This window comes from Myotis lucifugus, unplaced genomic scaffold (assembly GCF_000147115.1).
Source record: "Myotis lucifugus unplaced genomic scaffold, Myoluc2.0 scaffold_685, whole genome shotgun sequence".
NCBI lineage: Eukaryota > Metazoa > Chordata > Mammalia > Chiroptera > Vespertilionidae > Myotis > Myotis lucifugus.
In genome coordinates, this window is record NW_005871733.1 from 206740 (window position 1) to 218543 (window position 11804).

Sequence of the window (11804 nt, forward strand, 5' to 3'; positions counted from 1 at the left end):
TGAAGCTGACCACCTCTTACTTCACAAAGCAATTCGATGGTAAAATTAAGAAGAACTCTTGCTTCCAGGACCACAGCCCAGACCCTCAGGCTGCTTCTGGTGCAGACAATCTGAACATACACGTGCCCAGCCAGGAGAGCAGCAGGCAGAGGCTTAGACAATCTGAACATACACGTGGGGAGGGAGGGAGGGAGGGAGAGAAGGAGGGAGGGAGTCAGGAGACAGGGAGAGGGGAGGGAGGGAGGGAGGGAGGAAGGGAGGGAGACGGATCCTGGTCAAAGAAGATGTTCTGTCCTAGCATTCAGAGAGATGGGCAGCAACCAAAGATTGGAGGGCAAATCAGAGGATGCCTTGAAATGCTGGGCCACCTCACCCAGATACCATGAGCACGGGACCGCTGAGAAAGTGTAAGCCAGGCCCAAAGCCAGGCCTCCCAGGTGACCATGACAAGGACAGGAGGCAGTATATTAGGAACAAGGCACTACAGGCCATCCCTCAGCCCCGCTGGCCAATTGCTCCTTGAAAACATACAGATTCTAAAGGTAGAAATGGACTTGCTCATGCCCAGAATCTTACATTAGATTAGAGTTCTCTGAAAGGAATAAATAATTGTACTTCTTCCAATTGTAAAAATATATGTGTGTGGTAAAAATTCAGGAAAGTAAAAGCTTGTAAAAATTACCCAAAGTCCACCATGAAGCAATGAACACCACTAATGCAATATTTAGAAAACTGTTGAGCAACTCTTTATTCATGTACAATAAAACTGATAAATAACTTTTTCAAAATTGTAATCTTACCACAAATTATTTTTATAACCTGTGTTTTCAATCACCAGTATGTCTGGAAATCTCAAAATTAATGCTTACAGATTACATCATCGTTTTGATGGTTGCATAGTATTTGGGTGTCAACTTATTTAAGCAATTCTCTTTTTAAAGACTTTTCAGTTTCTCACTATGATAAGCAACATTTTAAGGAACATCATGCGTGCACACATATATTTTGCATGTCTGTCCCATTATCTGCTTAGGATAAATTCTAAGAACTGGCTCTGCTCTTAGAGGTGAGTAGACAACTCCTTGTCACATCACCTCCTCTCTTACTGGAGCTATTGGCTTTGCCTGACTGGTGTCAATCCCCCCTTCCCTTTCAGCAGACTGAAATAGGTGCTATAGAGAAGATGCTCATCTTTAACTCCCCTTCCTGTGGTAAAGGGAGAGCTAACCCTACCTCTAGGTCTGTGACACAGCCTGCCCTGTCAGAGAAGTGCCAGAAATTGGCTCATGGATGGCCCAGGGCCTGGACGGGAACTGTAGGGAAGGGACAGCAGTAATGATGGAGCCTGGAACTGCTGTCGGTCACTGTGGGGAGAGTGTTGCCCAAGCATGAAGCCAACACACGGGGAGGGAAAGCTGAGAGAAGGGGGTGGGTGCTGAGAGTTCCTGAACTCAGACAGATCTGGAACAAGCTTTATCCCCAGGATTTCTTGCCAATGGGAATCATGTTCTTTCTCAGAATCCCAAGAAAAGCATGCCAGGGACTCATGTATGGGAGATTGGGGCATGGTAAGATTTATTTTGGGTGGAAAGAGAGGGCTGCCCATAGGTACCCAATGTCACATCTGCGTTCATCCCACTGTGGCAAAAGTGCAGCCTAGTCTTCACCAGGCCCAGAGGAAAGACCAGTGCCCAGAGATTCAGTGCCACGCTAAAGCTCAGTCCTTGCTGCAGGCCCCAGGCGGCTGCTAGACCCGCATGGCTACTGCAAAGTGGCAAAGTAATGGGGCAACTGCATGTCACCAGCAAGAGAGAGAGAGAGAGAGAGAGAGAGAGAGAGAGAGAGAACACACTTCTTAGTTTGATTATATTATCTCAGGCTTGGAATTGACCAGGTGCTCCTTCAAACTATCCAATCAACTTTCTAAACTTTCATGAGCTTGGGCTGGTCTCACCCTCCAACCAATCCATTTCCTAGATCTTCTGGGGTTCTGTGTCCCTTATCCAATCCGATCCTCTTCCCAGGCTAGACTGACAGGCCTCTGTGGTCACCATCTTGACTTGTGCTGAGATGTGCCCAGCAGAGGAATTTCTCCTGCTGTTTCTATATCCCCGCCCTCACCCTCGCCCCCCCCCCCACCAACCCTCCCCATGATCCTTCACGAGGACCTGGGGGAATTAGGTCCTGGAGGCCAGGATGCCCTGGGGAGTGTGTGAAGCTGTAGCTTCCTAGTGAAGCAAGCCTATGTTCCCGAGGTGCTTATGCTGAATAATATGACCCCTTGGCTCTCCTCCTGTACTAATACCTAGCTATCTGCACTCACACAGCCTGTGATTTCTTGAGCAGATGTACACATAATCTCCCTCCATTTTTTCTCCCTTAAATCACTAGAGTTGTCTTTTTCTTATAGTTAAAAAATGTCCTGAATAAGGAAAAAAGTCCTGTTCTGGGTGGGTCCCCAGTAAACAGGCATGGACTCCAGGGCCTAGACTACGTGGCTCCAGTGATCCCTTCTGGCCCTCAGGCCACAGTGACTGATCCCAGGCTGGACAGAGACAGAGTGCTGGGGGATAGGCCCACCAGCTGAGCTGGGAGGGGAAGCTCTTCCCACAGCTGCAGGGAGGGCCCTCACAGGCCTGGCTCACTTCCTTTTATTTTCTGGAATATTAGCTCCATTCAAAAAGGCCTGGCAAACGGGAACTCATTGTGAACTAAGGGTGAGAAACTCCAGACTGAAGAACAGAAGCACTTCATTTGTAAGTGTTTACTGCCAAACTTCTCAGACTCAGTACGTGCTGATGGGCATCAGGACTCTCCAAGGCCCCCTGTGCTCTGGGCTGCTGGGCAGCTCTGGGGCAAGCAGCCCTGGGCTGCCAGGTGAGAGGCCTGGGGCTGCACCTCTGGCCTCTCTGAACCTCAGGGCTGCTGTGAACGTGACATAAGCAAAGTGTTTGCACAGCACTTACACACAAAAGTCTGCAATAAACGTCAGCACAAAGTCTACAATGTACTTCTCCCCTTATGGCCTCACCTGAGGACTCTTATTTTCTTGACCAGAAAGCAAAACTTCCTGCATTCTATTTGTACTGTGTTTTCCCCCAAGTACAACCAGCAGAGGGCAGTGAGCAGGTCACGCTCTGCTGTCAGGTGACCTGGCAGGAGGCTGGTTGAAAGGAGATGATAGTAGAAGGTGTAGTAAAGGAGCCATTGGGGAGTCAAGGTCACCTTTGGCTTCTAAACTGGCTGAAGTGTCCACTGAGCTTCTTCATGTGTAAACTGTGGTCACAGTGCATCTTGGGAGGTGGGGTGGGAGGCGACCTCCTGCCAAGGTTGCTCTTTGTGGCTGTTTGTTCAGGGCTGAGTTTCAGTATTTCTTTCCTGTGTGTGTGCATGCGTGTGTGTGTGTGTGTGTGTGTGTGTGTGCCTTTGGAATTCACAGTCTCAAAAATGTTGGCATTCAAGATAATGTTTTTGACTAGAATGGTGCACACTGAGTAACTGGAGTAAATGAAATGTGCAGCATTCTGCTTACTGGGCTGGGAGAAGAGGAGGCAGGTGGGCGAGAGGATGGGCTGTTTATCATACCATTGCATCTCTGGCTGCTTCCCATGGTGATGCTCTTAACAAGTCCCTATCAGGCACTCCTGACTGTGAACTGGTGCCAAGGGGTCAATAATTTAAACATAGTTTGTTCTTGGCCAGTAGGAAAATGTGTTACAATTCCTCCCAGGGAGAAAATGCTCAACCCTTCAGATACCTCCGTGATGCCCAGGATGTCACCCCAGGGCCATGAATACAGGCTGAGCCCTGCAAGGACCATGTCCCCCCAGGGAGGGGGTGTAGCCTCTCAGACGCCTGGGGGACCCTCCTTACTTCACCCCAACTGTGACCAAGTTTCTTCAGTCTTTCCTCACTACCAGTTCCTCCTACTATGTGACAATCAGACCAATGAGGTGAAAGGTCTTTAAAAATGCTTAATGTGAATGCACATTCATATAATATTGGGTAAAGCCTGGTTGACACCTATAAAGGTTTTATTTTTTGTTTGTTTATGTTTGAAGATTTTTATTGATTTCAGAAGAAGAGAGAGGGAGAGAGAGACAGAAACATTAATCATGAGAGAGAATCATGAATAGGCTGCCTCCTGCACACCCCACACCGAGGCCTAAGCCTGCAACCCGGACATGTGCCCTGACCGAAATCGAACCATGACCTCCTGTTTCGTAGGTTGACGCTCAATCACTGAGCAACACCAGCCGGGCCTATAAAAGTTTTTTTAAAAACATATTTGATCGCTTTGTCTGCTGAGGCTCAGCTGGTTGTGTGTCATCCTGTGTACTGAAAGGTTTCTGATTCAGTTTGCAGTTGGGGCACATGCCAGGGTTTAGTGCTCAATTCCCGGTAAGGAACAAGAAAGAGGTGGCTGATGGAGGTTTTGCTCTCACATTAATGTCTCTTTCTCTCTCCCTCTCCCTTCCTCTCTCTCTCTAGAAAGCAATCTTAAAAATATAAATAAGTAACAACACATTTATTTGTGCAAAAGAAAGTGAGCATATTTTTAAAATATTAAGCAAGTAAGACAGATGGTGCACAGGTAAGTCAAAACTTGTGCCAATGGTATTGCAGTGGGAGTTTGGGACCCCTGGCCCACAGCAAAGACAGGAGGGGAGTTCCCCCTTGCTCAGGCTGGTAGATGTGTGTGAAAGTGTCCTAGTCACCCCAGAGCACTAAATAGGTGTTGGCAGTTGCATGTTTATATCAGTATATTAAAAATTCAAAGAGCATATACCCATGGTAAGAGAACAATTCAGAGTATACTGAACAACACCGTGCAGAGGGAGGCCCCCTGCGGTCCCCTCCCCTCAGGCCCCCACAGCACAGGAAGTTGGGTGAGCTGCCAGGGAGGCTGAGTCCTGGAGACTGACCCAACTTCTTCCAAGGACCCGCATTTTACACATTGATTCTTTCCTCCCCTGGCTCTCTCCCGTGACTCTGTCTGGTTTTCTGTGCTAACTCTGTTCCACCTCTTCCTCTGGTTTACATAAAAGGAAGAGGAGAAGCAGCCTGAACTCTCTAAGACCAAGCAATCATGTCTTTCTGTCAAGTTCACTTCTTTGTCCCTTGGAGATTCTGCTGAGAGGCCCTGCAGCGCCACCTCCTGGACAGCTTCTGTTCATCGGCCCTGGACACCTCAAGCTGATCCATGTCTTTCCAGGTGAAGCAACAGATGCCGCTCCTTCCTCCCACCCTTCATTCAACACACAAGGTCTGACAGGTCAGAATTGAGCCAGGACTCAAGAGAAACTAGTCTTGGTGCAAAATCGCAGGATCAATGGCGACACCTCCAGGTCAGGTGAAAGCTGAACCTTCTCTGGTGTGTTCAGGTCAGGACTGGGCACTGCCTTCCTTTACCTGGAATCCAAAGTGAAGAGCCTTCAGCTTTCTCTTAAGATCATTTGAGAACAAACAGAATGGGAGGGCTGCCCCTCTGCGTGAGTGCCAAAGACTGGGCATTGCAGCTGACGAGTGGGAGGAAATGTGTGTGTGCAACAAAGAAATCACAGTGATTATAGTTATTCTAATATTAATATTCCCACCCCAGCTTTCTTTGGTTGGCACTTGTTGGATATTCCTCTTCTGTCCCTCTATTTCTCAGTGTCCTGTGTCTGACACACATCGACATAGGATGAAATGTTGTGAGGTGAGATTATTCTTGTCCTTTCTTCCTGCCAACTCAGCCAAGTGCAGTCAACTAGGTGCTCCCAAATGCAGCAGAGGCCAGGACCCCGGGTGCAATGGAGGTGGGAATCCAGAAGATGTCGCTTGAATTCTCGCTTTTTCCCCTGTGGAGCCTTATACCTGGGAGGACTTTGCCAAGTGGTTGAGTTTAGGTGTTACAACTTGGATAAAAGCTAAAAGAGACTTACTAGAGCAAGTGTGGCCTGAAAGTATTTCTCTCCCAAGACCTTTCGCAGGATTAAAGTCACAGTATTTTAAGTAAATATTGAATAAATATCAGGGGCCAGTTAATGTGCAACTATCCTGTGTGGAACAGTGGCTGGGAGAGTAATTAACAAAGAAACAGGAATCTACAAATGTGTTGCTTGCAGGGACTGTGAGCCTAGAACAGTGATGGCGAACCTTTAGAGCTCGGCGTGTCAGCATTTTGAAAAACCCTAACTTAACTCTGGTGCTGTGTCACATATAGAAATTTTTTGATATTTGCAACCATAGTAAAACAAAGACTTATATTTTTGATATTTGTTTTATATATTTAAATGCCATTTAACAAAGAAAAATCAACCAAAAAAATGAGTTCGGGTGTCACCTCTGACTCATGTGTCAGGTTCGCCATCACTGGCCTAGGGGATGAGTGCGTGGGCTTTGGAGGGAGATGGACCTGGGAGCTGATCTCAGGTCTGCCACTCGCGAGGCAAGTCAGCTAACCTCCTTCAGAACCGGTTTCCTCGCCCTCAGGGTGGTGGCAGTCATTCTCCTCCACAGGAAGTGTGGAAGGATCACATGAGGAAAGGACACGGTCTGTTTTAAAATTGGAATCTTGGTTCATCTGGGTCCACCATTGGTGAGGATGCGGAGTCAGGCCTTGGAGTGAATGGGGGCTGTGTCACATATGACAGAGAAGCTTGGAGACAGCTCACGTGAGGACAACTGGCGATAACTGCTGTTGGTGGTGGGATGGAGCGTGAACTGATGCAGCCACTTTGGAAAGGGCTCAGCACCTCCACTGGAGGGAAGATGAGCCCATGGCCCAGCACTTCCTGTGTGAGTAGGAGATGCATGCAGGAATGCGCATAACAGCATTGCTACAGTGGCCACAAGCTGGAATTGGCTCAGTTGTGAACAACAGACTGGATAAGTGTACATGTTTTTCAAGCAATGAAATGTTACATCACAAAGAAGATGAATGCATCCCAACTACATAAAGCAATGTGGGTAAATCACAAATGTGATACTGAGCAAAAGGAGCTGGACACAAAAGAACACATACTGTGAGATTCCATGTACGTGAAACTGACAAACTGCAAGACAAAACCCAACTGTGGAAATGCATATTTTGCAGTAGACAATAAAAAAAATAAAAAATAAAACACAGCAAGGAACTGATTACCTGAAATGTCAGGGTGAAGGCTGTCTTTGATGGAGAATGAGGGGTTAGTGAAAAGGAGGACAGGGTGGTTTCTGGGGTGTTAGCTATGTTTTTTTCTGTTTTAACCTAAACACAGGCTACAAGAGTGTTTGTTTGTGATAATTCTCTCAGATGTATATTTTTGTTTTCTGAACTCTTTTTCTATGTGTGTATGTGTGTCATATTTCACAATAAAAATGCCACGAAGATGGAAATGCATGGATAACCTTTAGCACAATGTAAGTTCTCATTAAAGAAGGTAGTTGTTGGTTCTGTTCATGAGTTTTGGAGATGCCTAATTGGACCTGGAAAACTAGATGAAGCATTTCAAACTGACAACTATTTCTAGTTGTGTCAGCTATGAGTGAGACAGAATGGGCCTGACCCAAGAGTGAGTTAGGAGACACAGCCAAGGAGACACCATTTCTTGGTGTTAATGGAGCCAGCCGGTTGCCGGCAAGCAGAGGGCAGAGTGCCGTGAGAGGCTGTGCCCAGCAGAGCTCAGGAGAATGACCTAGCCCAGGTAAGCAAGCATTTCTGAAGCTGAGGACAGCTGTGGGCCCTTTATCAAACCTCCCTGGTGATGCCGGCCATGGGCAGGGGGAGGGACCGGCGCCAGTGCTGAGGTGGAGGATGGCAACTGCTGCCGAAGGAGCATGGGCTGCTCTCAGGGAGAACACCTGCCCGAGGTGGAGCGAATGGCCCTCAGCGGACCCTGGGCTCAAGGGATCTTGGGTCACAGCTGAGATGAGTAGCCATGTGAGTGGCTGATCCCCAAAACTGCCTCCCTACATTTGTTTCTTAGGGCATCGGAGCTTCTGTGTTCATGAGTAGCCCCTTTTATCCCCTTCAAATGCTTCATCCTGGAATTAGTTTTTCCGAGAAGGGCAGCAGTATCATTGGGTTCAACCTCATCCTGAATAACAGTCCAGGCACTGGATGCACTGAAACCCATTGTTAGAAATGGGATTTCTTAGGCCACCTGAGAGAATCTGACTACTTAGAAAAGGAGGAGTTACTGGCTGTTTCAACAATAACTAAAAACTTATCCATTTGTGAGTCTTTCCCAAGACACATGTGCCACTAAAGACAAAATACATAGGATGATGTGAAGTTAAGGGGATGAAATCTTACCTGGGAGCTGTGACCCTCCTAAAATCCTAGGGACACCGGAGCAGGGCAGGCCCACCTTCTCCATGGCCATCAGTACAGCCTTTGTATGTGGCAGCACAGTTCAATTCTGATGGGAACACCCAAAGTTAGCATCAGACTCCACAGGTTAAAGTGCATGGTCCCCAAAAAGACTTTCCCCATCTGAGGTGACAGCCACAAGTTTGGGGATCTCTAGGACATCTGTACTTCTCATCAAATGGCGACAAGTCCAGGAGGTCCCCGGGACCCTTCTTGGATTCAGTAATTCACTACAATGCATTACAGAACTCAGGAAAAAAATGATAATATACAGTTTTATTATAAAAAATTCAAATCAGGACCAGACAAATGAAGATGCCCATAGGACAAGGTCTGGAAGAGTCATGCACACAGAGCTTCCATGCCCTTCCCCATGAAACAAGGTGCCTCGCCCTCTCAGCACATCCATGTGATCACTACCAGGAAGTGCCACCAAACTTCAGTGTCCAGAGATTTTGTTGGGTTTTCCTAATGCATCTATGATGGATGGAATCATTGGCCACAGGGTTGAATTCAATCTCCAGCTCCCCTGCCCTCCCTGGAAGCTAGGCTGGCTCAAAACCTCAACCCTCTCATCATATGGCTGGTTTTCCTGGTGACAAACCTCCATTCTGATCATCTTGTCTGGGGCAGGGACTCATGAATAACCAATATACTCCTATCAACCCAGGAAATTCTTAGGATTTAGTCTCCCTCCTGGAAACCAGGGACAAAGGCCAATCAACCTTTTTGTTATACAACTAGAGGCCCAGTGCACTAATCTGTGCACAGGTGGGGTCCCTCAGCCTGGCCGAGGTTTGCCAGGGGGGCCTTGGGAGGTTGGCCTGACTGGGGGAGGGGCTGAGAAAGGTTAGCCAGCCAGGGGGAGGGATCAGGGGAGGTTGACTGTGGGAGCGCACTGACCACCAGGGGGCAGCTCCTGCATTGAGTGTGTGTCATAACAACCGGTCCTTTGGTCGCTTAGGCTTTTATATATATAGATACTAGAGGCCCGGTGCACAAAAATTTGTGCACTTGGGGGGGGGGGCGTCCCTCAGCCCGGCCTGTGACCATTTGCAGTCCAGGACCCCTTGGGGGATGTCCACCTGTTGACTTAGGCCCACTCCCCAGGGGATAAGGCCTAAGCTTGCAGTCAGACATCCTTCTGGCAGCCAGGGAGCCCTCGGGGGATGTCCGACTAAAGGCTTAGGCCCCCAAGGGTCGGGCCTAAACTGTTAGTTGGACATTCTTAGTGCTACCACGGAGGTGGGAGAGGCTCCAGCCACCACCTCTGCACTGGCCAGCCATGAACCAGCTTCTGGCTGAGTGGCACTCCCCATATGGAAATGCACTGACCACCAGGGGACAGCTCCTGCATTGAGCGTCTGTCCCCTGGTGGCCAGTGCGCATCATACCAACCGGCCATTCTGCCATTCAGTCAATTTGCATATTAGCCTTTTATTATTTTTATATAGGACTAGAGGCCCAGTGCACAAAAATTTGTGCACTGGTTGGGGGGGGGGTGTCCCTCAGCCTCACTTGTGCCCTCTCACAGTCTGGGACCCCTCGGGAGATAACAACATGCTGGCTTAGGCTCACTCCTGGGTGGCAGAGGGCAGGCCTAATCCCTAGGTGCAGCCCCTGGTCGGGCTCAGAGCAGGGCCGATTGGGGAGTTGGGGCACCGCCCCCTGTCACACTCAAGGCAAGGTAGATGGGGAGGTTGCCACACCACCCCCTGTCATGCACAGAGCAGGGTCAATGAGGGCGTTGGGGCACTGCCCCCTGTCACGCACAGAGCAGGGCCCATCAGGGGGGTTGGGGCTCCGTACCCTGTCACACACAGAGCAGGGCTGATCAAGGGGTTGGGGCACCACCCCCTGTCACCCTCAGAGCAGGGCCGATCAGGAGGTTGGGGAGCTCCCCCCGTCACGCATAGAGTAGGACCGATAGGGGAGTTGGGGCACCACCCCCTGTCACACACAGAGCAGGGCGGATCAGGGGGTTGGGGCACCGCCCCCATCACCCACAGAGCAGGGCCAATCAGGGGGTTGGGGCACTCCCCCCCCCCCGCCCCAGTCACACTCAGGGCAGGGCTGATGGGGAGGTTGCGGCTCCACCCCATCACACACAGAGCAGGGCCCATGGGGGGGGTTGGGGCACTGCATCCTGTCACACACAGAGCAGGAATAATCAGGGGATTGGGGAGCTCCCCCCTATCAGGCACAGAGCAGGGCCGATTAGGGGGTTGGAGTGCCTTCCCCTGTCATGAACAGAGCAGGGTGGATAGGGAGGTTGTGGCCCTGCCCCCTGTCACACACAGAGCTGAAGGGTGATCAGGGGGTTTGGGCTCTGCCCCCTGTCACGCTGCTCCAGGGGCCAGGAGGCCACGGGGCTCCGCTGATCCCAGTGCTGGGAGGCATATTACCCTTTTACTATATAGGATAGAGGCCTGGTGCACGGGTGGGGGCCAGCTGGTTTTCCCTGAAGGGTGTCCTGGATCAGGGTGGGGGTCCCACTTGGGTGCCTGGCCAGCCTGAATGAGGGGGTGATGGCTGTTTCCAGCTGGTCACACCCCCTTCAGGGTGAGGGTCCCCACTGGGGTGCCTGGCCAGCCTGGGTGAGGGGATGATAGCTGTTTGCAGCTGGTCACACCCCCTTCAGGGTGGGGGTCCCCACTGGGGTGCCTGGCCAGTCTGGGTTTGGGGCTGAGAGCCATTTTCAGGCTGGCGGGCAACTGAAGCTCCAAACCTCTCCTTTTTTTCTTTCTTTTTTTTTATTCTTGGATTTATTTACCTTCTATGGCTGTCACTGGAACTGAGAGCCAGCTTTCTCTCTGAGGCTCGGCTCCAGCTCTGAGACCTCAGCTGCTGAAAGCAGGTATCTGGTTTGTTTGGGTTCTATAATTGAAACACTGTTTCAACTCCAGCTCTGAGGCCTGGCTGGCTGAAAGCAGGTTTCTGGGGTTTTGTTTAGCTTCTATATTTGTAAGAATGTTTCTTAAACTGCAAGCTCAGAGGCCGGCAGCGGCAGGCGGGGAATGTTGGCTTCCTCCATCACTGAAGCAAGCAAGCCTCCTGTTTGCTTCAAGCTGCCTGGGTTCCGGCCGCCATCTTGGTTGGCAGTTAATTTGCATATCGCCCTGATTAGCCAATGAGAAGGGTAGCGGAGGTACGGTTAATTACCATGTTTCTCTATTATTAGATAGGACTAGAGGCCCGGTGCACAAAAATTTGTGCACTCGGGGGGGGGAGGGGTCCCTCAGCCCATCCTGTGCCCTCTCGCAGTCTGGGACCCCTCAGGAGATAATGACCTGCTGGCTTAGGCCTGCTCCTGGGTGGCAGAGGGCAGGCCCAATCCCTAGGTGCAGCCCCTGGTTGGGCTCAGAGCAGGGCCGATTGGGGAGTTGGGGCGCTGCCCCCTGACATGCACAGAGCAGGGCAGATCGGGAGGTTGTGATGCCACCCCTAGTCAAGCTCAGGGTAGAGC